General features: G+C 38.4%; 1 pseudogene; it reads left to right on the top strand.

Annotated features, from left to right (window-relative positions):
• Positions 1-26,433, top strand: part of LOC123290025 (solute carrier family 7 member 12-like) — a 37,811-nt pseudogene that overhangs the window by 9,928 nt on the left and 1,450 nt on the right.

Below are 26,433 nucleotides of genomic sequence, written 5' to 3'. Positions count from 1 at the left end.
ACAGCCTGACATAGGTGATGTGGCATTCTGTTCTTGCGTATGCCTTTGATAAGGTCTTTGTTTTCTACAATAAGATGTTAATCTAAGCCTGAGTTTGGGTGATTATAAAAATTTTGAATCTTACTTAACTAGTAAGGCAGACTATCCTCTGGGTAATGTCAGCAGGGCTACTGTAGGCTCCTACAATATTTTTGTGCAAAATATAAAACAGCACCCCTTCCTCTAGGCAGACCCAACCCCGTGACCAGGCAGAGCCTGGTGAGCAGGGCACGAGCCAGCTATCAGCTCCCTTCTGCCCCCTCAGATGGGCGCACTTGTGTACGTGGTGAACTGCCTAAGCAATCACATGCATAAGAAGAAAAACCAGACTCTCATTTGAAAAGACCACAGTGCAGGAAGTGAATTAGAAGGAGGCCCGGGTAGATTCAGGTCAAACAGCTGGCATAGCATCTCTTAGTCACCCCATTTAACTCAAGAGAATTCCAGACCTCTGAGATTAAGTAAGCTACCCTAGCTACAAGGAGCAGGGTTGGAATTCAAACCAGACGTTCTGATTCCAGAGCTCAAATTTTTGTTACATTTACTAAAAGGATAGTGATGAATATTTTATACCACAAAGGACCCACTGAGGAAAGTTTCTCTGATCTTAACATCAGGAATTCTTGGGCTTCTCCTCAAGAACTGACTTGCTTACACCTCATGGGGGCCTGCTTTTAGAATCTGTACAGGGCTTTGTGGCATGCATTTTGTGAACCTAATTTATTCTTTATCCCTGTTTTTATTTCCATCATTTCTCTTTCTTATTTTCATTTATTTTGTCGTGGTATAATGTAAGCCAATCCTTGCTATAATGTGAATCCTAGGAGGTTCCAAATAGTTTTTGTTTTATTCTTTAATCATGTCATAAATATAAAGTGACCCATTTAAGATACTTCCTGGTTGTAGGAACTGTGTAGAAAGTAAAATGAGAGTCCCATATTTCATGCCAGGGACCATAATAATCACTTGAATGTTTGTTAAAACCCAAATTCCCAGACTCACGCCAGGGGGTTCTAATTCAGTAGGTCTCAGTTGAGCCCTAGGAATCTGTATATTTATCAGTTATCTTGGGGATTCTTATGCAGAAAAGCCCATTAAGAAACACTAACCTAGAGAATCTTGACTTTCTTCCCCCCAAATGGCTCCCTCTTTGGCTATGCCCCACGTTGAAAAAAGTGAAGGGTAATATCTTGGATTTGAGTCATCCATTTATTCAACAAATATGCAGTCACTACCTGCTACGTTCCAGGCACTCCACTAGACAGCTCAGAGAAATAGGATGAATCTTTCTGTTTAGAATCTTATTAGCTTCATAGAAGAGTAAAAAATGTAAACAAACCACTGTTACAAAGTTACTTAAGAAAAGTTATTCCACTGAAGTACACTGTATGCAGTTTTCACAAAGAGTTTAAAAGACCAGCATCAGATAAAACCTCATTTTGCAAACGGATCTGCCAAGACCCATTTTTTCCCCTGACTTTCAGACTTTATATTTAAACAATAACAACACACACAGTGCACTCATTTCAAAGATATTGGATTAAAAATTTCTGAACATATTTATCCCGTAGCACCCACCAGCCCGCCACATCCTCCCTTCAGTTCTGGCGGGACGCAGGGCCCCGGACTTCTCACTGTGCAGTGATGGCGACCCTGGGCACTGGTGCAGAGTCAGGGGAGGGGCGGGCACATGGTGGGCACTTGGGGGGCCGTCTTCCTGCTCCTCTCTGCAAACGGGTCTGAGGACCAGATTAATTAAGTAGCCCAAGGTTATAGGGCTGAACAGTGGCGCTAAGATCCCTGGAGGAACATCCCTTATCTGTCCTAAATACCTCTGTGTCCCCGGCATAGCAAGTGGCACATAGGAATTCAGGGAACGTTTCTTGAAGGAAGGAACGAGTAAAACAGCAGAGCTTGCATTTCAAACCAGACTTTCTGATTCCAACGTTTCTCCTCTTTTTACTACTTCATAGTCCTGCTCTGGGAAAAACTGGCACACAGCGGACACAGGAGCATTATAAACAAACGTTACAACTATGATATGACCGGGTTCCCAAATTCCCAAAACTAAAAATACTTCAAAGACTAATACTGGAAGGACATAGTAATTTTTGATTTATGACAATAATGTCTAATAATGCATTTTTTCCTATGCCTAAAAATAAAGCACTGATTTTAGTAAATAAGTGACAGTTTCTCATGAATAGAGTAGGCATTCATGGAAAACACAGGTGTATAAATAAATAAACACAATTCCACGTTTTTACAATCATTTAGTCTGCCACTAATTTATTTTCTACAATGTAATACTGAGACTGTCCCTCTAAATATATTTGAAAACATACTTGCAGTTTTCTCCCTAGTGTCTAGAAACATTTGTTCCAAATAGAAAGAGAATGTTCTTATGTTGTTTATAGAAATTTTGAGGACAAAGTCATCATTAATCGTAATGTTCCTTTTACTTTCAGGTGCATTTGCCATTTGTATTTGGATCCATGGTTATATCTTTGTTTCTTATTTTGACGCCAATGATTCAGTCTCCTAAAATAGAGTCTGTCTGTGGGTTTATTTTTATTTTCAGTGGACTTTTGTGTTACTGACCTCATGTTCACTTTGATCAACATCCTGTTTGTTTTGACAAAATCACTTGCTGTTTACAATTATTATTGAATATTTCACTACCTGAACTACACGATGAAGGTATTGCAAGGAAAAAAAAGACCTTAAAGAAATGTTTTTGTAAATAAGAAACCTTAGAATGTAAAATGCTTAACAAATGAGCACATTCTTGAAGGCAATCTTGGCTTTAGAATTCATACACTCATAAGCACATTGCCTCCCACCTCTTGCCCAGACCCCAGCTACATGTGTCAAATCCACCACCAGCTACAGATCCTGATTCTCTCCAATTCAAATTCGTCTCATTGTAGTTGAATCCTTAGTTCCCTAGTGCCCAGCATGTTTCTCACCACTTCCCTCAAGGTCAAAAATTTTAAATGCACACACACACACACACACACACACAAGTTTAAAGGGCATAGTATGCCTCAATCACTTAATTACTGCCTACTTCTGTGTGTAGAAAATATTGTAATGTTGTACACTTGACACTAATATAATGTCATGTGTTAATTATATCTCAAAAGGAATAAATAAATAAATAAGCAAACAAAAAAAACAAAGAGTCATTACCAGGGAGATAAGTTCGTGGGTGAACAGTGCCTAGTATATAGCAGATACTTAATCATTATTTGTTGAATGAACATAAAATGCATCTGGAAAAGAAAAAGAAAAATTGTACATCTGAAATTTATATTAATAAATGCTATGTATTGCTTTCTACTCACTGGTCTAAACTCTTCACAGTGACACCAACTAAAAGAGTATATTTTACTTTCAAGCCTCTGTTTTCAGCCTTTGTAAAGTGTGATGGGCTAAATCATGGCCCTCAAAACCATGTCCAGGGAGTGACGTCAGCAACATGGTGCAGTGAGCTGTTCCCTTAGTCTCTCCCTCCTAAGATACAACCAAAAGGACATTCATATCCACACAGCACAATAGAATGTCTGAGAGATCCACACAGCCATATGTTTGAAGGTAGTGGCACTGGGTCCCTGGGAAGCAGCGGAAGGAGGCAAGGAGATCTCCTCCCCCTCCCCAGCAGCAGCAATCTAGATCACGGGTCCACATGCAGTGGCTGGCGCTTGACTCTAAGAGGAGACAGGGGAAGAGGCAGGCCTCTGTGAGAACACTTTCACTTTTGGAGATACAACCCAGCCCACAGGAACTCTCCAACCTGAGGAAGCTCAGACACCACATGCGGCCCCCACCAAGCCCAGCAGCCCAGGTGGGCCACTAGTGAGTGCAGAGTGGGCTCACGTGTGCAAAAGAAAGCACCCCTCTGCTCCCCTTCTGCCTGGTCAGCTGGAGGACCAACTCGGCTGGTTGGCCAGGACAGTGGATCTTCACGAGAGTGCCTGTGCCAGTGTGTGTGACCCACCAGGCAGTGGTGGTTAGTGGGCAGGCACAGCCGAGTCCTATCAGCATAATTTCCAGCAGCTGCAGCAGGTTCAGAAAACACAGCTCCTGCCCCCCCCAGTGGTGACAGGTGGAATCTCCAACCAGATACTACCACTATGAGCTAAAAAAGGTTCACTTCATCAAATACCATTAAGAAATACATTAACACTTCAGATCAGAAGAAAAATGACAATTCTCCAGAAACCAATCCAGAGGTCACAGAAATTTACAATCTAAGTGACAGAGGATTCAAAATCGTTCTCCTAAAGAAACTCAGTGAGTTACAAGAAAACTCAGAAAGATAGCTCAATGAACTCAGGAATAAAATTAATGAGAAGAAGGAATACTTCACAGAAGAGATTGAAACTCTAAAAAAATAAACAAACAGAAATGCTGGCGATGAAGAACGCAAAGAATGAGATAAAAAATCTTCTGGAAACCTTAAAAAACAGAGCTGACATTATGGAGGACAGAATTAGCAATTTAGAGAACATAGATATAGAAATGCTTCAGGAGGAGGAAAAGAGAGAACTAAGACTTAAAAAAAATGAATAAGTTCTCTGAGAAATATCCAACTCAATTACAATGTGAAACATAATGATTATAGGTATTCCAGAGGGATAAGAGAGGAAGAAAGGAGCAGAGAGCTTGTTCAAAGACATAATAGCTGAGAACTTCCCAAATCTGGGGAAGAGAATGGAATTACAAGTACATGAAGCCACTATAACTCCTAATTACATCAATGTAAAAACACCTTCTCCAAGGCATATATTAGTAAAACTGGAAAAAGTCAAAGAAAAAGAAAAGATATTAAGGGCAGCAAGGCAGAAGAGAATAATTTACAAAGGAAATCGTATCAGGCTTTCAGCAGACTTCTCAGCAGAAACCTTTCAGGCTAGGAGAAAATGGAGTGATACATTCAAAATACTGAAAGTCAAAAACTTTCAACCAAGAATACTCTGTCCAGCAAAACTATCCCTCGGATATAATGGAGAAATAAAAACTCTCCCAGATAAACAAAAGCTGAGGGAGTTCATTGCCACATGGACCCCCTACAAGAGATGATTAAGAATACCCTTATACCTGAAACAAAAGGGAAAGGTTTACAAAGCCTTGAGCAAAGAGATAAATAGACAGAAAAAATCAGAAAATTGCAGCTTTCTATCAGAACAGGTTAGCAAACATTTAATTATAACATTAAAGATAAAGTGAGGGAAATCATCAAAAATAACTATAAACACTTCATTTTAATCACAAACTCACAACACAAAATGGAATAATTTGTGACAAAAAGAATTTAGACAGGGAAGAGGAAAGGGATGGTACCTGCTTAGGCTAATGAAGATAAGAGGCTATCAGAAAATGGAGTATCTCATCTACAAGATCTTTTATGCAAGCCTCATGGTAACTACTATGCAAAAAATCAGAACAGAGACACAAATGATAAATAAAGGGGAAACTGGGAAAATCACCAAACTGAAATGACAGTCAGAAATACATGGGAAGAGAAACAAGGGAAATACAGAACAACTGGAAAACAAGAGATAGAATGGCACTATTAAGCCCACAGATATCAATAATCACTCTAAATGTAAATGGATTGAATTCTCCAATCAAAAGACACAGAGTGGCTGGATGGATTAAAAAACAAGACCCAACAAAATGCTGCCTCCAGGAGACACATCTCAGCTCTAAAGACAAACACAGGCTCAGAGTGAAGGGATGGAAGATGATACTCCAAGCAAATGACAAACAAAAGAAAGCAGGTGTTGCCACACTTATATCAGAGAAGGTAGACCTCAAGGTAAAAAGACAAAGAGAGACAAATAGGGGCAGTATATAATGATAAAAGTGACATTCCACCAAAAGGACACAACACTTACGAATACATCTACACATAACACAGGAGCACCAAAGTACATAAAGTAACTATTAACAGACCTAAAGGGAGAAATTAACAGCAGCACAATAATAGTATGGGACCTCAACACTCCACTTACATCAATGGATAGATCATCCAGACAGAAAGTCAACAAGGAAGTAGTGGAATTAAATGAAAAACTAGAACAGATGGACTTAACAGATATACATAGAACATTCCATCCAAAAATACAGAATACACATTCTTCTCAAGTACACTTGGAACATTCACCATATGTTGGGAAACAAGGCAAGTTTCAATAAATTTAAGAAGACTGAAATCACATCAAGCATCTTTTCTGACCACAATGCTAAGAAGCTACAAATCAACCACAAGAAAAAAGCTGGGAAAGACACAAATATGTGGAGATTAAACAACAGGCTACTGAACAACCATTGGATCAATGAAGAAGTCAAAGGAGAAATCAAAAACTATCTGGAGACAAAGGAAAATGAACATACATCATACCAACTCTCACAGGATGCAGCAACAGCAGTCCCAAGAAGGAAATCCATAGCAATACAGGCCCACCTTAACAAACAAGAAAAATCTCAGGTAAGCAATCTTAAACTACACCTAACAGAACTAGAAAAAGAAGAACAAACAAAGCTCAAAGTCAGCACAAGGAGGGAAATAATAAAAATTAGAGCAGAAATAAGTGAAATAGAAACCAAAAAAAAAGTAGAAAAGATCAGCGAAACTAATAGGTGTTTCTCTGAGAAGATAAACAAAATCGACATATCCTCAGCCAAACTCACTAAATGAAAAAGAGAGAATGCTCAAATAAATAAAATTAAAATTAAAGAGGAGAAATACAACAGATACCAAAGAAAAACAAAGGATTATAAAAGAATACTATGAAAAACTATAGGTCAACGAATTGGACAATCTAGAAGAAATGGATAAATTCTCAGACTCATGCAACCTTCCAAAACTGAAACAAGAAGAAATAAAGAATCTGAATAGACCAATCACAAGTAAAGAGATTGCAACAGTAATCAAAAACCTCCCAAACAACATAACTGCTGGACCAGATGGCTTCTCTGGAGAATTCTACCAAATATTCAAAGAAAATTTAATACCTATCCTTCTCAAACTATTCCAAAAAAGTGAAGAAGAAAGAACACTTTCTAACTCGTTCTATAAGGCCAACATCACCCTGATCCCAAAACCAGACAAGGGCAACAAAAAGAAGGAAAATTACAGGCCAATATCACTAATGACCATACATGCAAAAATCCTCAACAAAATATTGGCAAACTGAATACAGCAATATATTAAAAAGATGATATACCATGATTGAGTGGGACTCATATCAGGGATGCAGGGATGGTTCAACATCTGCAAATCAATCAATGTGATACACTACATTAACAAAATGAGGAATAAAAATCACATGATCATCTGAATAGATGCAGAGAAAGCATTTGACAAGATCCAACATCCATTTATGATAAAAACTCTGAATAAAATGAGTATAGAAGGAAAGTTCCTCAACATAACAAGGCCATACATGAGAAACCCTAAATCAACATCATACTCAATGGTGAAACACTGAAAGCCATCCCTCTGAGAACAGGAACAAGACAATGGTGCCCACTCTCTCCACTCCTACTCAACAAAGTACTGGAGCTTATGGCCAGAGGAATTAGGCAAGAAAAAGAAATAAAAGGGATCCAAACTGGAAAGGAAGAAGTGAAATGCTCACTGTTTTCAGATAACATCATTCCATACATAGAAAACCCTAAGAATCCATCAGAAAACTATTAGAAATAATCAACAACTACAGCAAAGTCACAGGGTACAAAATCAACTTACAAAAATCAGGTGCATTACTATTCTTTAATAATGAACTAGCAGAAAGAGAACTCACGAATACAATCCCATTTACAATTGCAACAAAAAGAGTAAAATATCCAGGAATAAGTTTAACCAAGGAAGTGAAAGCCCTATACAATGAAAACTGTAAGACATTATGGAAATAAATTGAAGAGGACATAAAGAAATGGATAGATATTCCATGCACATGGATTGGAAGAATAAACATAGTTAAAATATTCATATATCTAAAGCAATTGACAGATTAAACACAATCCCAGTCAGAATCTCAATGACATTCTTCACGGAAACAGAACAAAGAATCCCAAAATTTATACAGAACAACAAAAGACCCTGAATAGTGAAAGAAATCCCCTGAAAAGAGAACAAAGCTGGAGGTATCACAACCCCTGACTTCAAAATATACTACAAAGCTATTGTAATCAAAACAGCACAGTACTGGCACAAAAACAGACACACAGATCAATGGAACAGAATTGAAACCCCAAATATAAAACTGCACATTTATGGACAACTAATCTTCAACAAAGGAGCCAAGAACATACAATGGAGATAGGAAAGTCTCTTCAATAAACGGTGTTGGGAAAACGGACAGCCACATGCCAAAGAATGAAAGTAGACCCTTGTCCTACAGCATACACAAAATTAACTCAAAGTGGATTAATAACTTGAAGATAAGACCTGAAACCATAAAAATTTTAGAGGAAAATATAGGCAGTATACTCTGTGACATCAGTCTTAGCAGCATCTTTTTGAATAACATGTCTACTCAGGCATGGGAAGCAAAAGAAGAAGTAAACAAATGGGACTACATTAGACTAAAGAACTTCTGCATGGCAAAGGAAACCAAGAACAAAACAAAAAGACAACTCACCAACTGGGAGAAAGTATTTGCAAATGACAAATCTGACAAGGGATTAATCTCCAAAATATATTTTAAAAAACTCATACAGCTCAACAACAAAAAAACAAACAACCTGATCAAAAAATGGGCAGAGGATATGAGCAGACATTTTTTCAAAAAAGATATACAGATGGACAACAGGCACATGAAAAGATGTTCAGCATCGCTAATCATTAGGGAAATGCAAATCAAAACTACAATGAGATATCACCTCACACCCGTCAGAATGGCTATAATTAACAAGACAAGAAATAACAGATGCTGCAGAGGATGTGGAGAAAAGGAAACCCTCATACACGGCTGGTGGGAACATGAACTGATGCAGCCACTATGAAAACAGTATGGAAATTTGTTAAAAAATTAAGACTAGAAATACCATATGACCCAGCCATCCCACTACTGGTTATTTATCCAAAGAACTTGAACTCAACAATTCAAAGAGACTTATGCACCCCTATGTTCATTGCAGCATTATTCACAAGAGCCAAGTCATGGAAGCAACCCAAGTGCCCATCAATGGTTGAATGGATAAAGAAGATGTGGTATATACGTACAATGGAATACTACTCAGCAGTAAAAAAGATAAAATTGTCCCATTTGCAGCAACATAGATGGACCTTGAGGGTATGATGTTAAGCTAAATAACCCAGGCAGAGAAAGATAAACACTGCATGATTTCACTCATATGTGGAAGATAAACAAACACACGGTTAAAGAGAACAGATTAGTGGTTACCAGAAGGGAAGGAGGTTGGGCAAGAGGGATAAAGGGGCACATATATATGGTGATGGATAAAAATTAGACTATGGGTGGTGAGCACAATGCAGTCTATACAGAAACTGATAAATAATAATGTACCCCTGAAATTATACAATGTTATGTTATTATGACCTAGTTAAAATAATTTTTTAAAGAATATATCCAGGTCCTAATCCCTGGAAACTTTGAAGCTTACTTTATGGAAAAAAGAGTTGTTACAGATGTGATTACGTTAAGGATCTTGAGATGAGGGGCATTTCACTGATTATCTGGGTAGGCCCTAACTGCATGCCCTAAATGGATGTCTTCATAAAAGGGAGGCAGAGGGAGATTAGACAGACAGAAGGCAATGTGACCCTGGAGGCAGAGATTGGAATAATGTGGCCACAAGCCAAGGAGTGCCAGCAGCCACCCAGAGGCTGGAAGAAGCGAGCAACGCATTTTCCCCTAGAGGGTCTGGAGCGAGTCTGATTTCAGCCCAGTGAAATCGATTTTGGACTTCTGGCCTCCAGAATTGTGAAAGAATAAACTTATGTGGTTGCAAACCACCAAGTTTGTGGTAATTTGTTACAGCAGTCTTAGGAAACATATATAAAGTATTTGCCAAAAATACTCATGCAATTTCAGTGATAATAAGAGAAACACTATGAAATAAAAGGTTTTTTTTAAACTCATATACTACTTTTACATTTCAAAGTATACTGATGTGTGACTATCTTGAAATTGCTTATTATATAGAGAAAGGTAAAATTCTAAGCTCCCAATCGAGAGAAAATATTCCTACTGTTACTCCTCCTTAAAATCGTGCCAAAACATCAAGGTCTTTACGTAACCCCCAGGACAGCCCAGGAGCTTCTCGCCTCTCATCATTCATGCTCCTGGGTAGTCCCCTCCCACATGGAATCAGGGCTGCTCTTGAGCAACAAAGCAAGGAGGAAGCACTGGTGTGTGACTTCTGAGGCCAGCTCAGAAAGAGCTTTGCTGCTGAGGCCGTGTTCTCTTGGATTGCTTGCTCCAGTCAAAGCCAAAGGCCTTGTTGGAAGAACAATCAAGCAGTCCCACAGAGAGGATGAAATGGAGAAAAACCAACTGGCCAGTATCAACATGATAACAGCCATCTTAGGAAGCTCCATGGAACTGGATCCTCTGATACCAGGCCAGGCTTTGTATGACTGTAGTCCAGCCAAGACCTGACTGCAGCTTCATGAGACCCTAAGCCAGAACTGCCCAACCGAGATACTCCTGAACTCCTTTTTCATTTTTCAGCTTAACATGAGATCTACCCTGTTAACATATTTTCAAGTGTCAATACAGAATGGTTATTTATATATAACTATATGTAGGCACTATGTTGTATAAAGGTCTCTAGAACGTACCCATCTTGCATTGCTGAAATTCCCACTGATTAGCAAATTTCTATTTCTCCTACCCCCAGCCCCTGACAGCCACAATTCTATTCTTTATTTTCATGAGTTTGACTACTTTAAATACCTCATATAATTGGAATCATGTGGTACTGGTCCTTCTATGACTGCCTTATTTCACTTAGCATAGTGTCCTCCAGGTTCATTCATCTTGTTGAATATGGCAAGATTTCCTTATTTTTTAAGACTGAATAATATTCCATTCTCTATACATATCACGTTTCTTATACATTCATACATCAGTGGGCACTAAGGTTGTTTCCACATATTCTAAAACGAACATGGGAGTGCTAATATCACTTTAAGATCCTGATTTCAATTATTTTGGATAAATACTCAAAAGTGAGATTGCTAGATCATATGGTAGTTCTATTTCTAATCTTTTGAGGAGCCTCCATACTATTTCCCATGTGGCTGCACCTTTTACATTCCCACCAACAGCATACAAGGGTTAATGCACTTTGAGTTGATTTTTGTATGTGGTGTGAGATAAGGCTCCAATTTCATTATTTTACATATGCATATCCTACTTTCCCAACACCATTTGTTGGGGAGACAATCCTTTCGCCTTTGTGTACTCTTGGCCTTCTTGTCAAAGATCAGTAGACCGTATATGTGTGGATTTGTTTCTAGGCTCTCTATTCTATTCACTGGTCTATGTGTCTGTCTTCATGCCAGTACCATACTGTTTTAATTACTGTAGCTTTATATATACTTTGAAATCAGGGAGTATGATGCCTCCAGCTTTGTTCTTTTTCAAGATTGTTTTGGCTATTCAAGGTGTTTTCTGGCTCCATATGAATTCTAGAATTGCTTTTTTCTATTTCTGTAAAAAAAATGCTATTGGGATTTTGATAGAGACTGCATTGAATCTATAGATATTTTGGAGCAGTATAGACATTTAAAAATATTATGTCTTCTAGTCCATGAGCACAAGATATCTCTCCCTGTATTTGTGTATTCTTTAACTTCTTCTATCAGTGTTTTGTAGTTTTCAGCATGCAAGTCCCTCACTTCCTTGGTTAAATTCATTCCTAAGTATTTTATTTGTTTTAATGCTATTGTAAATGGGATTGTTTCCTTTGCAACTAATTGGTTATTAGTAGATAGAAACACAACTGATTTTTGTATGTTGATCTTGTATCCTGCAGCTTTACTGAATTCAATCATTAGTTCGAACAGTTTTTTGGGGGAGTCTTTAGGGTTTTCTACCCATAAGATCATGTCACGTGCAAACAGAGACAACTTTACTTCTTCCTTTCCAGTTTGGATGATTTTTATTTTTTTCTTGGCTAATTTCTCTAGCTAGGACTTCCAGTACAATGTTGAATAGAAATGGTGAGATTGGACAACCTTGTCTTCTTCCTGATCCTAGTGGAAAAGATTTCAGTTTTTAATCATTGAGTATGATGTTTACTGTGAGCTTGTCATATTATGGTCTTTATGATGTTGAGGTAATTTCCCCCTATTCCTAGTGTTTAGCACAGAGTGTTGAATATTATCAATTTTTTTTTGCATCTGTTGAGATGATCATGTTATTTTATCCTTCATCTGTTTCTGTGGTACATCACTTTAATTGACTTGAGTATATTGAACCATCTTTCATGCTAGGGATAAATCTGACTTACTTGAGGTGGATGATCCTTTTCATGTGCTGTTGAGTTTGGTTTGCCACTATTTTGTTGAGAATTTTTGCATCCAGATTCATCAGGGATATTGGCCTGTAGGCTTCTTTTATTGTGGATTCTCACCTGGTTTCAGTATCAGATTAATTCTGGCCTCACAAAATGAGTTTGGAAGTGTTCCCTCCTCTTCAACTTTTTGGAAGAGTTTGAGAATTGGCGTTAATTCTTTAAATGTTTGGTAGAATGCACTAGTGAAGTCATCTGGTCCTGGGCTTTTCTTTCTTGGGAGATTTTTGTTTACCAATCCAATCTCCCTACTAGTTATAGGTCTTTTCGGACTTTCTGTTTCTTCATGATTCAGTCCTGGTAGGTTCTACATATCTAGGAATTTATTTCTTCTAGGTTAACCAGTTCATTGCTGCATAATTGTTCCTAGTAGTGTCTTACGATCCTTTGTATTTCTGTAGTATCAGTTATAATGTCGCCTCTTTCATTTCTGATTTTATCTATTTGAGTCTTCTCTTTCTTTCTTAATCAAGTTAAAGGTTTTCAATTTTATGCTTTCAAAAATCCAGCTCTTAGTTTCATTGATCTTTAGTATTATCTTTGTAGTCTCCATTTCATATTTTCTGCTCTGATGTTTGTAATTTCCTTTCTTCTGCTAAGTTTGTTCTTCTTTGTCAGGCTCCTTGAGGTCTAATATAAGGTTGTTTATTTGATATCTTTCTTTTTTCTTAATATGTAGGTGTTTATCACTATAAACCTCCCTCTTAGAACTGCTTTTGCTGCATCCCATAAGTTTTGGTATGCTGTGTTTCCATTCTTGTTTGTTTCAAGATACAACTTTTTGAATTGGTTATTGAGGAGTGTTTTGAATTGGTTATTGAGGAGTGTTTTGCTGATCTTCCACATATTTGTGAATTTTCCAGTTTTCCTCCTGCTATTGATTTCTAGTTTCAGACCACTTGAGTTGGAAAATATATTTGGTAAACTTTCAATCTTCTTAAATTTGCTAAGACTTGTTTTGTGACCTAACATACAATCTATCATGGGGAATGTTCCATGTGTGTTTCAGAAGAATATGTATTGTGTTGCTGCTAGATGGAATGTTCTGTATATGTTAGGTCCATTTGGTCTAAAGTATAGTTCAACTCCAACAATTCCCTATTGATTTTCTATCTGGATGATCTGTCCACTGTTGAAAGTGAGGTATTGAAGTACCCTAGTATTATTGTATTGTCTCTTTCTCCCTTTAGATTTGTTAGTATTTGCCTAATATATGTAAATGCTCTGATGTTGGGTGCATATGTTTACAAGTGTTATAACCTCTTGAACTGACACCTGCATCCCTATATACTGATCTTCTCTGTCTCTTGTTATAGCTTTTGAGTTAAAGTCTACTTTGTATAATATAAATATAGCTACCCCTGTTTTCTTTTGGTTTCTGTCTACATGGAATATCTTTTCTCATCTCTTTACTTTCAGTTTATGTGTGTCCTTAAAGCTGCAGTGAGTCTCTCGTAGGCAGCATATAGTTGAGTCTTGTGTTGTTGTTTTTTTAATCCATTCAGCCACTCTATGCCTTCTGATTGAAGAATTTAATCCATTTATATTGAAAGTAATCATGATAGGAAAGGATTTTTTGGCTGCTTTGTAGGTCTCTTGCTCCTCTTTTCCTCTTATGCTGTGTTTCTTTGTGAAGTATGATTTTCCAGAATGGTACACTTTGATTCCTTTCTCTTTATCTTTTGTGTATCTACTGTAAGTTTTTCCTTTGTAGTTACCATGAGGTTTACCTAAAACATCTTATAGATATAACAGTCTATTTTACACTAACAACTTAACTTGGATCCCATACAAAAACTCTAAGCTTTTACTTCCCCCCAAGATCCTTTGTTTTGATGTCACAATTTAACTCTTTTTGTATTGTGTATACATTTACAAATTATTGTAGCTATAGTTACTTTTAATATTTCTGTCCATTAACCTTTATACTAGAGTTAAGTAGTTAACACATAATTATATTACAGTATTAGACTCCTCTGAATTTGACTGTACACTTATGTTTACCAGTGTGTTGTATATTTTTGTGCTACTAATTAACATCCTTTCAATTCAGCTTAAAGAACTCCTTTTAGCATTTCTTGTAAGGCAGGTCTAGTGGCGATGAGCTCTGTTAGCTTCTGTTTGTTTAGGAAAGACTTTATCTCACCTTCATTTCTGAAGGACAACTTTTCCAGATAAAGTTTTCTTTGTTTGCAGGTTTTTTTCAGTACTTTGAATATATCATCCCATTCTCTCAGCCTTTTTCTATGGTTACACTTGCTGCACACTTCTTGTTCCCTCTTGTGGCAGAATCCTTAAGCTTGTATGCCTTTTCTTGATCCTGAGAATACAGGCTGGGTGTTGACAGCCTCCCTTTTGCTCTCCCTACTGCAGTGCTAAATGCTCAAGTTTGTGGTTTCTCTCAGGCCCTGGGAGTGCCTGTTAACTAGTTGGGGGATCCACAGGTATGGTGTCCCCAGCAGCTCACACACAGGCCTCCTGATGGAGTCTGTGATGTGGGTAATAGAATCTACTTTCCTTTGATATGTTCCTTTCTTGGCCTTGGCTTCTGTACTCCCAGCCACTCCCCACTGTCCTGCCCACAACTCAGTGCCCTGGATGTGGCAAGAGAGAAACGGGCCTCTTTGACAGTATCTTGAAGCCAGACACTCACTCAGATGCTCTGACTTTTCCTTGAGGAGAATTCACAAGCCAAGAAGGGCTCTCTGTGCCCTGAGCTGTGCTGCGCGGGTGAGGGAGGACACGGGTAAAGTCAAGCTCTTCGTCTTACCCTCCCCAACGTGACCAGTCTTGGAAGATTTTCTGCTCCAGCAGTGTGCTAGAACTTCTCCACTGGACTCCTGGACTTCCAAAAAGGTGCTCTCATCCGTGAATGATTAGTACCTCAGTGTTCTTTGGGGGAAAGATGGCAGAAAACTTCTATTCTGTCAATTTGAGGATAAAACTCTCCTTTAAGTTAGTTACATTTCTAACATATTAGCCACAGCTCAGAATTTAGCTCCAGTCCCAGCTCAAAATTCTCTCAGATGACCTCGAGTTCAGGGCTTCTGAGGTGTTCTGTTCTCAATCAAAAGGTTCCTATTGGGATCGGGCATATAGCACTGAGACATCAGAACCAAATGTAATTCCACTGCTCCTTGAATAAATAATTCACCCGAGACACAGTAAACCTTCAACAAAAAAGACTGAGTGAGCTCGTGATGTTTGCAAAGTCGCTTTCTTTTTTATTACATGTTACAGTGAAGCCACTTTCAAAGATTATATAAGAAGTTAGTTTTTGTAAATGGCCTTTATCTTTTTACAGGAGACCTGAAATACCCAGTGAAAATATCCCCAAATGTGTGACTACTGCACGTGCCCCTGTGCCACTGATCTACTTATTGGTTACATTTCCTACCTAGCCATCCCGACTCTAAAGGAAATCATGGCCTCAGGTGTGTCTGTATGAAACCAGAGAGAAGACACTCTCTGCTCCATTCTCCTGAAGAAAGGGGGTCTCTAACGTACAGTGTGTCTCTTTCATACCCTAGGAGAAATATGCTGCATTGGTTCATGCCTAGGTTATCTGCACGACAGGTTGTTTAAAGATAAACATGTAAAAGTTCTAAGCAATTTTTAATTTTGAGTGTATACTGAAGGGTAAAGTCTAGCAGCAGAAACATGAAAAGCATCAAGAATAGGAATAGAAAACAGGCAGGACACAATAAACTGAATTGAATAGAAAATATGAGGAGAGAGGAGAGTTACACAAAACATGATAATAAAGGCAACACTAAAAACATTTAGTTGAGCACCTGGTGCCCCCAGGTAATTTACATCTACTGTATTTAATTGTCAAAACAACTTTGAAAGACAGGCATTATCAACCACCAAAGGGAAAAAAACAGGATCAGGGAAAGGTCGATCATTCAAGTGAGCTCACAGAGGTAGTAAGCGATACAGCCTGAATTAGAAACCGGTTTGTCTAAATCAAACTCTCTAGTTCTTCTACAAGAAAATGTGTACAAAAAGAATCACAGATTATGTTATTTCCAAACTGGAATACAAAGTGTTAGACAATTGGTTATTGGTTGTTTCCTAACTCACATCATATAAAATTGAAAAAACGTTAGGTGCAAGGCCTAAATGTGGAAAGTATATATTTTAAACTTAGAAAGAATTAAGAGAATGAATTTAAAACAACAAAATACAGATCAGTTAATCAAAACACAAAAAAGGACAAATCATAAAGAAAAGTGATGATACATTATACATCTAAATTTAAAAATTTTCAAACAGAATACATACTATAAACATAGTAAAAGTGCAAGCCACAAGCTAGCAAATTTGCAATTAAAACCAAAAAAGATCGAGTGTTGGCAGCAAAATGGCAAAGTAGGCAGCTCCAAGCTCTAATTCTCCCACAGAAATGTTAAACAGGCAGAAACCATCAGAACCAACATTGTCAGAGCTCTGGAATACAGTTAAGGTTTACAGCAGCCAAACAGATGCTGAATCTAGAAAAACGCAACTTGAAAATGATAGGAAAGTTGTGATATTTTTCTTTGCGGTTGTCCCAACTCCTCCCCAGCATGGTCGCACTCCTAAAGTGAACGGAGCCTACGTTCCCAGTGTGGGGATCTAGCGCCTTGTGGAGAGAACAGAGCAGACCGTATTCACTATAACTGTACGTCTGCTCTAACCTATCTGGGGCCAAATGAAGCACTGTTGCCAGGAACTCATTTGGGTGTTTTGACTAACTCAGAATGCAGGCTGGAAAAGCAGCAGACATTACACAACACTGCCATAAGACAAACTAACAGACTGCAGGCACCTGAGGCAGAAAAGCTATGGGTCTACACATTCTGAGGCCACCTAAGACCCAAGAGGGAGTTTGGGGGAGAGGGGACATCTTTGGGAAGTTAGGACATTCAAGAGCACCTGTGCATGTGGGGACATTTAGAAGGCCACGTGCATGCCCAGGGCAACACCAGGTTCAGACAAGACTGAAGAAGACCCTGACCTGGCACCTGGGGCTGCTCCCTAGGCTCAGTGCCAGCCCGGGGAAGTGATGAAGGAGAGCTCCAGCACAGACCCAAGCTGCAAAGACTGGGAGGGGTGTTTCTGTTTTGTTTTGTTTTTTGTTTGTTTATCTCTTGGCATTCACAGAATGCTCTGTCAAAACATTAGCTGAACGTGAGCTCAGGAACAGAGGTTTCAGTATCACACACAAAAAGTATCTTCTCTCAGACTACAATGGGATGAGGCTATAAATAACAGAAGAAAGACTGGAAAATTCACAAATGTGTAGAAATTAAACAACACATTCTTAAATAACCAATAGGCCAAAGAAGAAATCACAAGAGAAATTAGAAAAACCTTAGAGATAAGTGAAAATGACTTCATAACACAAAACTTATGGGATGCAGCAAAGGCAGTCCTCAGAGGGAAATTTATAGCTGTAAATGCCTGCATTTAAAGTGAAGAAAAAAATCAATAACCTAACTTTGCACCTTGAGAAATAAGAAAAAGAGGAGCAACTACATCCAAGGCCAGCATAAGGAAAGAATTAATAAAGATTAGAGCAGAGATAACTAAACTAGAGAATAGAAAAACAATAAAATCAGTGAAACCAAAATTTGTTTCTTTAAAAAGATCTATAAAATTGGCAAACCTTTCACTAGCCTGACACAGGAAAAAGAGAGAAGGCCCAAATAACAAAAATCAAAATTGTAAGTGGGAACATTGCTATCAAATATACAGAATTAAAAAGCACTATAAGAGAACACTATGACAATTGTACGCCAACAAATTAGATGATGTTGACAAACTCCCAGAGACACATAACCTAGATGATATGAACAAATTACAAGAAACACACAAATCTCCTAAACTGACTCAAGAAAAAATAGAAAATCTCAACTGATCAATTGCAAGAGACTGAATCAGTAATGAAAACCTCCCGATAACAACCACCAAAGTCTGGAACAATACAGCTTCACTTGTGAATTATACCAAACATTTAACAGAAGAATAGGGAACACTTCCTAACTTATTCTGTGTAGCCAGCATTACTCTGGTACCAAATTAAGATAAAGGCATCAAAAGAAAAGAAAATTATAGATCAATATCTCTTATAAATATAGATGCAAATGCCCTAAACAAAATTCTAGCAAATTATTGAACAAAATACTATTCAAACCATACTAGCATATAAAAAAATGATTATACTCCATGGCCAAGTGATGTTTACCCCCAGAATGTTTTACATAAGGGAGGTTCAACATAAAGAAATCAGTCAACGTAATGTATTATGTTAACAGAAAGAAGGTGAAAAACCACAAGATGATCTCAATCAAGGCAGAGAAGTCATTTGGCAAAATCCAAGAGTGTTTCATGACAAAAACTCTCAAAAAACTAGGAATAGAAGGGAACTTCCTTTAAAGGGCATTTGTGGAAAACTCATAACTAACATTGTATTCAATGGTGAAAGACCGAAAACTTCCCCCCAACATTCAAGAGTGAGACGAGGACGTGTGCTCTCACTGCTGCTGTTCAACACTGTGCTGCAATTTCTAGCTAGAGCAAGTAGACGAGAAAAAGTAAGTACAAGACATCCAAATTGGAAATGAAGAAGTAAAATTGTCACTATTCACAGACAGCTTGATCCGAGCATTCCAAAGGATCCACAACAAAGCTACTAGAGCTTATATGTGAATTCAGAAAAATTGCAGCATTCAAAGACAAAACACAAAAATCAGTTGTGTTTCTAGACATGCCATGAACTATCCAAAGAGGAAATCAAGAAAGCAATTCCATTTAAAATAGCAGCTAAAATAGTAAAATAATTTAACCAAGGAGGTGACTTGTATGTTGAAAACTATAAAATATTGCTAAAAGAATCCCTAAATAAATGGAAAGGCATCTTGTGGCAGATTTAATATTGTTAAGATGTCAATATTACACAAAGCAATATACAGATTCAATGCAGTCCCTATTGAAATTCCAATAGCCTTTTCACAGAAATGGAAAAGTCAATCCAAAAATTCATATGGAATTACAAGGGGTCCCAAATAGCCAAAACAATATTGAAAAAGAAAAACTAGGGGCTGGCCCCGTGGCCGAGTGGTTAAGTTCGCGTGCTCCGCTGCAGGCGGCCTAGTGTTTCATTGGTTCGAATCCTGGGTGCGGACATGGCACTGCTCATCAAACCACGCTGAGGCAGCGTGCCACATGCCACAACTAGGAGGACCCACAACGAAGAATATACAACTATGTACCGGGGAGCTTTGGGGAGAAAAAAGAAAATCTTAAAAAAAAAAAAGGAAAAACTAGATGGAGGCCTAACATTTCTCAAAATTTACCACAAATCTACTGTAATCAAAACAGTGTGGTATGGGCATGTGGGTAGACATACAGACCAACGGAATATAACTGAGAGTCCAGAGATAAACTCACTATCTATGGCCAATTGATTTTTGACAAGGGTATCAAGTCCATTCAATGGGAAACCAATAGTTTCTTCAATAACTGGTGCTGGGACAATTGGATTTCCAGATGTAAAAGAATGAGATTGGATGCCTACCTCATACTATATCCCGAATTTAACTCAAAAGGGATAAATGACCTGATTGTAAGAGATAAAACCATAAAAATCTTAGAAGCAAACAGAGGTAAATCTTTGCAACCTTGCAATGAATTCTTAGATATGACACCAAAAGCATAAGCAACAAAAGAAAAACATAGATAAATCGGACTTCATCAAAATTAAAAACAATTGGGCGCCAGCCTGGTGGCTCAGCCGTTAAGTTCGCACGTTCCGCTTCTGTGGCCCAGAGTGCACTGGTTCAGATCCCAGTGTGGACATGGCACTGCTTGGCAAGCCATGCTGTGGGAGGTGTCCCACATATAAAGTACGGGAGGATGGGCATGGATGTTAGCTGAAGGCCTGTGTTTCTCAGCAAAAAGAGGAGGATTGGCAGCAGATGTTAGCTCAGGGCTAATCTTCCTCAAAAAAAAAAAATTAAAAATATTTGGCATAAAATTAGATTGTCAAGAAAGTGAAAAGAGAATCTACAAAATGGGAAAAAGTATTTGCAAATCATATCTGTTAGGGATTTAATATCCAGGATACATAGAGAACTGCTCCAAACCCTCCCCTGAAAAAAAAAGAAAAGAAAAAAATGAGCAAAGGACTTGAATAGACATTTCTCCAAAGAAGATATACAAGTGGCCAATAAACACATAAAAAAATGTTCAACATCATCAGTCATTATGGAAATCAAATCAAAACCACAATGAGATACCACTTCATACCTGCTACAATGGCTATAATCAAAAAATTGAAAATAAGCAGTGTTAGCAAGGATATGGTCCAGGGTACAGAGGCTGTCTTTTCATACAATGTGTATGAAATGAACAAAACATCCAAACAAATAAACAAGACATAAGTTAATTTCTCCATAGCTGATCCTGCTACAAAATTAATGGACGAATAAATGTTTGAATTAACGAATAAATAAATATTGAGTGGATTACTACTAGAGATTAAGATCCATTAGGGGAAAAGGAGTAGCTTCCATACATTTAATACTAGACTGGTTTGCCTACGTTCTCAGGGCTGATATAGATACACTAGTTAGCCCTAATACTTGAGGCAATCAACAGGTGTTTCACGTCTATTATCTCATTCAGTACAATGGAGCTGATCTTACACTATGAAATTATCCTCCTCATTTTATAGATGAGGACATGTGGATTCCAAAAACAAAAAACACACAACTTGCTAAAAACCATGCTGCTGGTAAGTGGCAGAGTGGCATTCAAACTTTTGCTCACTTGAACACCAAGTTTGCATTCTTTCCATTAAACTACAATTTTTTCTTTGATACTCATCTACGAAGCATTATTTCAGAGTTAAATAACATCACTGTTATGCCTCCAGAGGAGGCTTGTCTGTCCAGAACTTTTGGAATCTCCCTTTCTTAATTAGCTGTAACTAACTTGTTCAGTGGCATAGGTGATTTTTTAAAAATAATTAACACACAAAACACTTTCACTCTGGCCTTAAAAGAGGTCACAAAATCATTGACCAATTTGTAAGTTAGTCATGTATAAAGCCAAATAAGGTTCAGTAATAAAATGCTTGTGAAAGAATGAGATGGCTAAATTAAGCAACTATCACTGTTTGGAGAGCCTTCCAGAAATATGGAAGAAAAACGTAAAAAAACCCCCAGCAATTCATGTGAAGTTTCAAAGTTACTTTTCAGGATTTAAAAAAATGGGAAAAGGCAAAAGCATGCAACTTCAAAGAGCAATAGGATTCTTCTGTGGAAACATTTTAATATTTAGTGCCACACAGGGGCAGGAATCTGAGTCTCCTAGAGGAGTATTAAGAGACTCCAAACTGAACATAGCTGTCTCCTATCTGGGCTGCTGGTGCCATAGTGACTGTCATCTCCACTTCAGTCACGCAGGGCTGGGGATGACCTTCCAGAAGTAGAGAGCCCTATTATTTCCCCAAAGGGTCTCTTGGATCTGCTGTTGCTTTCCTCAGTCTTTGGATCAAACTTTCTTTTTATTCTTTATGAATGGCTGCTCAAACCTTGTTACTACACTGCTATAAAACTCATCCTTTCTATGCCGGGTTCTAGGGCTCCACAGGGCACAGCTCAGGGAGTAGGGAGGTTAGACAGGAGCTGGTGGAGGTACAGCAACAGAACACTGTGAAAAAAATAACTTGTATATTTATTTTATTGCTCACTTGTGTGAGAGAAGTTTCTCATTGATGGTGACCATCAAGAACTTGAAAAGATCATCACTAAAATCTTTTTAATCCAAATTTGTATCACTAAGAAACCCTTAGCCAGACTCAAAATTTACAGTCATTTCAAATACATAATCTTTTTCACTTTCAAAATTAATTTTTGAAGTCATAGACATTTTAGAATAATTGTGTCAAGTTCCATAAAAGATTCAGTTGGGATTCTTATTGTGATGGAATTTCATTCAAAGTAAATTTGGGGAGAATTGACATCTTTACAATAAAGATTATCGCTTTCTCTTGACTAAGCTTTTTTGGGAGGGTGGGGGTCCTTGTATAAACTTTTTTCTCCACAAAATTGTGCACATTTCCTGTTAGACTTACCATATAGCCATTTACAATTTCTATTGGCATGTTGATTTTGAAAATCCATGAGAATCTGTGGAGAAAATTATATCTTCTGCAAATAAAAGCAGTTTATCTCTTCTTTTTAAATTCTTAGAATGTATTTTTCTTTCTTGCAGCATTGGCTCTAGTTCATTTTAAACAAGGAGCAGGAATCCTCATCTTGCTGGTGACCCTAAAGAGGATACTTCTAACATTTCCTATCAAGTATGACGTTTGCTGTAGGCGTTCGCAAGATGACCTTTTAGTTAAGGCACCAGCATGTACCCTCACCTTGCTAGAATTTTGTTTAATTATGAAAGAACACTGAATCTACCAAATAACCTTTTGCTTCTTTTGCGATAACGCTGTTTTTCTTCTTTAATCATCCAATTTAGGGTATATTCTGCTCTTTTTCTAGCTTAATGAGTCTTCCCTCTTATTTTCTGTTAGTTTAGCTAACAGTCTGTCAATCTCGTTCACCTTTTCAAAAAACAGCTCTTTGGTTGACTTTTTCTTTTGTTTTGCTAGCCTCTTTCTTCAGGAGCCCACAGTCTCTTGCTCCCTCTGGCGTCTGCCTGCTGGACCAGCGGCCAGGACGGAAGGCGCCCTCCATCCTTTCCAGCAGAGGCCTCATCCTGTGTCTTCTCGCGGTCCAGCAGAGCTGTGCTGGGTCCGCAGCAAGGCTTGTCCCTCTTCCTGTGTTCTTAGCTGCCCCCACCAAACTAGGCCACTTCCCCTAGTGAGCCGTGTGAGGAGGTAGACAGAAACCATCCCGAGGCCGGGCTCGGAATGCCCAGGACTTAGCTGGCCTGCTCCACTCTCCCCCTGGAAGGTCTCAGGCCACACGCTCTCTTGGGGACAAGGTGTGCAGGCTCGGGGATGGGCTGAAATGGGGAAGTGACACTGCTCTTAGCCTTTTCAATGGAGCCTTCTCGTTTGTGCTATCTGAAGTTCTGCGACTTCTTAACTGGCTTCTGGACTCCTCGTAGAGGTGTTCTGAGCATGTGACACTGTTAAATTGGTGTTTCCTCGGGGGATGAGGGCAGGGACATCCTCTTCCACTATCTTACCCACATCACTCTTCTCTCCAGCTTACTGAATTGAAAGTTTGCTCATTAATTTTCATTCTTTTGTTGTTATCTAATAGACCCATTCAAAGTTCTAGTTTTCTCCTGAAAAATTTTGGCCAAATTCCACAGGTTTTGATATGGATTGCTTTAATTATCATATAGCTTAAAACGGCAATTTACATTTATTTAGGAGTATGGCTTTTTAAAATTTTTTTCCTTTTTCCTTTTTCTCCCCAAAGCCCCCCGGTACATAGTTGTATATTCTTCATTGTGGGTCCTTCTAGTTGTGGCATGTGGGACACTGCCTCAGTATGGTTTGATGAGCAGTGCCATGTCCGCATCCAGGACTCAAACCAACGAAACACTGGGCGTGAACTTAACCACTCGGCCATGGGGCCAGCCCCTGGAGTACGGTTTTTAAATGTCAGGTTGCATATGCTTTACTTTGGGTGAGAGAGTCTTTATTTTGTTCAAGTACATGTTATTATTGTCGTCAGTGAACGTGTCTCATATGATACCAAACTTTTTTGAGATTCCCTTTTAATCCAGAGAATGTTTAATTTTATTATAACAAATTTTATTACTACTCATGTTCACATATGTGTACATGCATAGATATGACTAAATGGAGATATAACAAAAAACTAATAGTAGTGTCTTTCTATAAGTGGTAAGATTACAAGTGATCTTTATTTCATTTTCTAATACTTTTCAACATTTTCCATAATTAGCATACATTATTATTTATCAGGAAAAATATTTTTCTAATCCGAAAAAGTATGTTTCCACACAATATAGTAATGAATTTTTATGACAACAATAAGACTTTAAGAATCTGTTAAATTATATTTGATATAATTTAAGAATGCAGGATAGTATAAGGACTATATTAGAAAATATTCCACTAAAATTTAAATTTTACAAACTAGTTTCTGAAATAAGTCCAGTGATCTGGGAAATTCATGTTTTGAGAAGAACTACCTCTCCAAATATTCTGGATAAATAAAATAATACACCAACAAAACACAAACTACAATAGTATAGTCTATAAAGGTTGAGAGAGAGAGAGGTACAAACACAGCATGTGTTTGGCAGGGAGTGGTGTATACAACTAAGTGAGTAGAATTCACGGGCAATGCAAACATTGTCAGGGCCAGAAGTCACAAAGGGGATTGACCTTCTGTGCCCAGACCACTGACCTAATGTTCTACACTGAGATCTGTATGTACAGTCATCATAACATTTATGGGCTTTCGGTTTTATTTGAAAAAAAAGCTTACAAATATTTTAGATGGTTAAAAAGTCCAATGATGGGGGCCAGCCCCGGTGGCCCAGTAGTGAAGTTCAGCATGGTTTGCTTCAGTAGCCTGGGTTTGGTTCCCCAGAGCAGACCTACACTGCTCTGTTAGCAGCCATGCTGTGCTGGCAGCCCACATCCTAACAAATAGAGGAAGATTGGCACAAACGTTAGCTCAGTGCAAATCTTCCTCAGGAAAAATAAAAGAGTCAAATGATGGCTTTGTGCATCTTATCTGAGAGATGAGCATAAAAGTGCCATGTTGATTCTAATAGAAGACAAACACAAATTACAGAAGGTCATACAACCATTACATTTTGATCCCAGGCTAGCACAGTAAGACACTAAAGATATTCAAAAACTATCAAGATGAAGAGAAAGGAGAAACACCATAGTTGCCTTATACTCCACTTCCAAATCAGTCAATAAAGCTTATAAAAGCTACTCCTCAGGAATGTCCTCCTCTTCATTCCCACCCCCAGGACCCAGGCCCTGGTCTTTCCCACCTGGTTTACAGCCACACCCTCCTAATCTATATGCTCACCTCTGGTCTCCTGCCTCCAATCCAGCCTCCACTCAGTTTTCAGAGATAATGCTATAAAGACACATCAAATCCTGTCACTTCCGCTTAAATACTCTGTGGTCTTGTTTTCTTGCATCTCCTCCCAATCTCGCTCTCACAGCTGCTGCGACCCCCACACCATCACCCCACCACCACCTTCCTTCAGACCAAATACCAACTTCTCCGCTGACCACAGCAGGCTCTCCAAGACCTGATTCGAGCCTGACTTTCTGTCCTCACCTCTTGACGCCTCGTGCACACACACGCCCTCACCACACACCAGCCTTTCTAAACAACTCACCATTTCCACAATAGACACTCCTCTCTCTGCCTCTCCAAGAAGGCCCCCTCACCGCCCCCAGCCTGACTTAGATGCCTGTCTCATGCTTGATGTCATACTAGTAAGATTGAGTCCAGATACAGTGCCCATTTTGCACCTCATGAATATTCATATCTATGACATAAAGCAAGCCCAAGGCAGACTGAAGCACAGTTTAAAAACACAAAACTACAGAGTGTAGTACCTGAAAACTGTTGATTACAGATTATTTAGAATATTAACAATAGGCTCTTTAAGTTTTAGAATTGAGATCTCCTACAGAGACTGAAACTGGTAAACAGTTAGTCACTGATGATTAAGTAACTAAAGTTTTTTTTCCTTTCTGCAATTACTGATTATAGCTTTTAGCTGTTTAACCCACCCATTGTTAACTTCGCTGCTTGGGCAATATGCTCTCTGACTCCCACTAGGCTCCTATAGATAACATCTCCCTGGGTC

Source organism: Equus asinus, chromosome 12, assembly GCF_041296235.1.
Source record: "Equus asinus isolate D_3611 breed Donkey chromosome 12, EquAss-T2T_v2, whole genome shotgun sequence".
NCBI classification, from domain to species: domain Eukaryota; kingdom Metazoa; phylum Chordata; class Mammalia; order Perissodactyla; family Equidae; genus Equus; species Equus asinus.
This window is presented reverse-complemented; position numbering and strand designations above follow the sequence as displayed.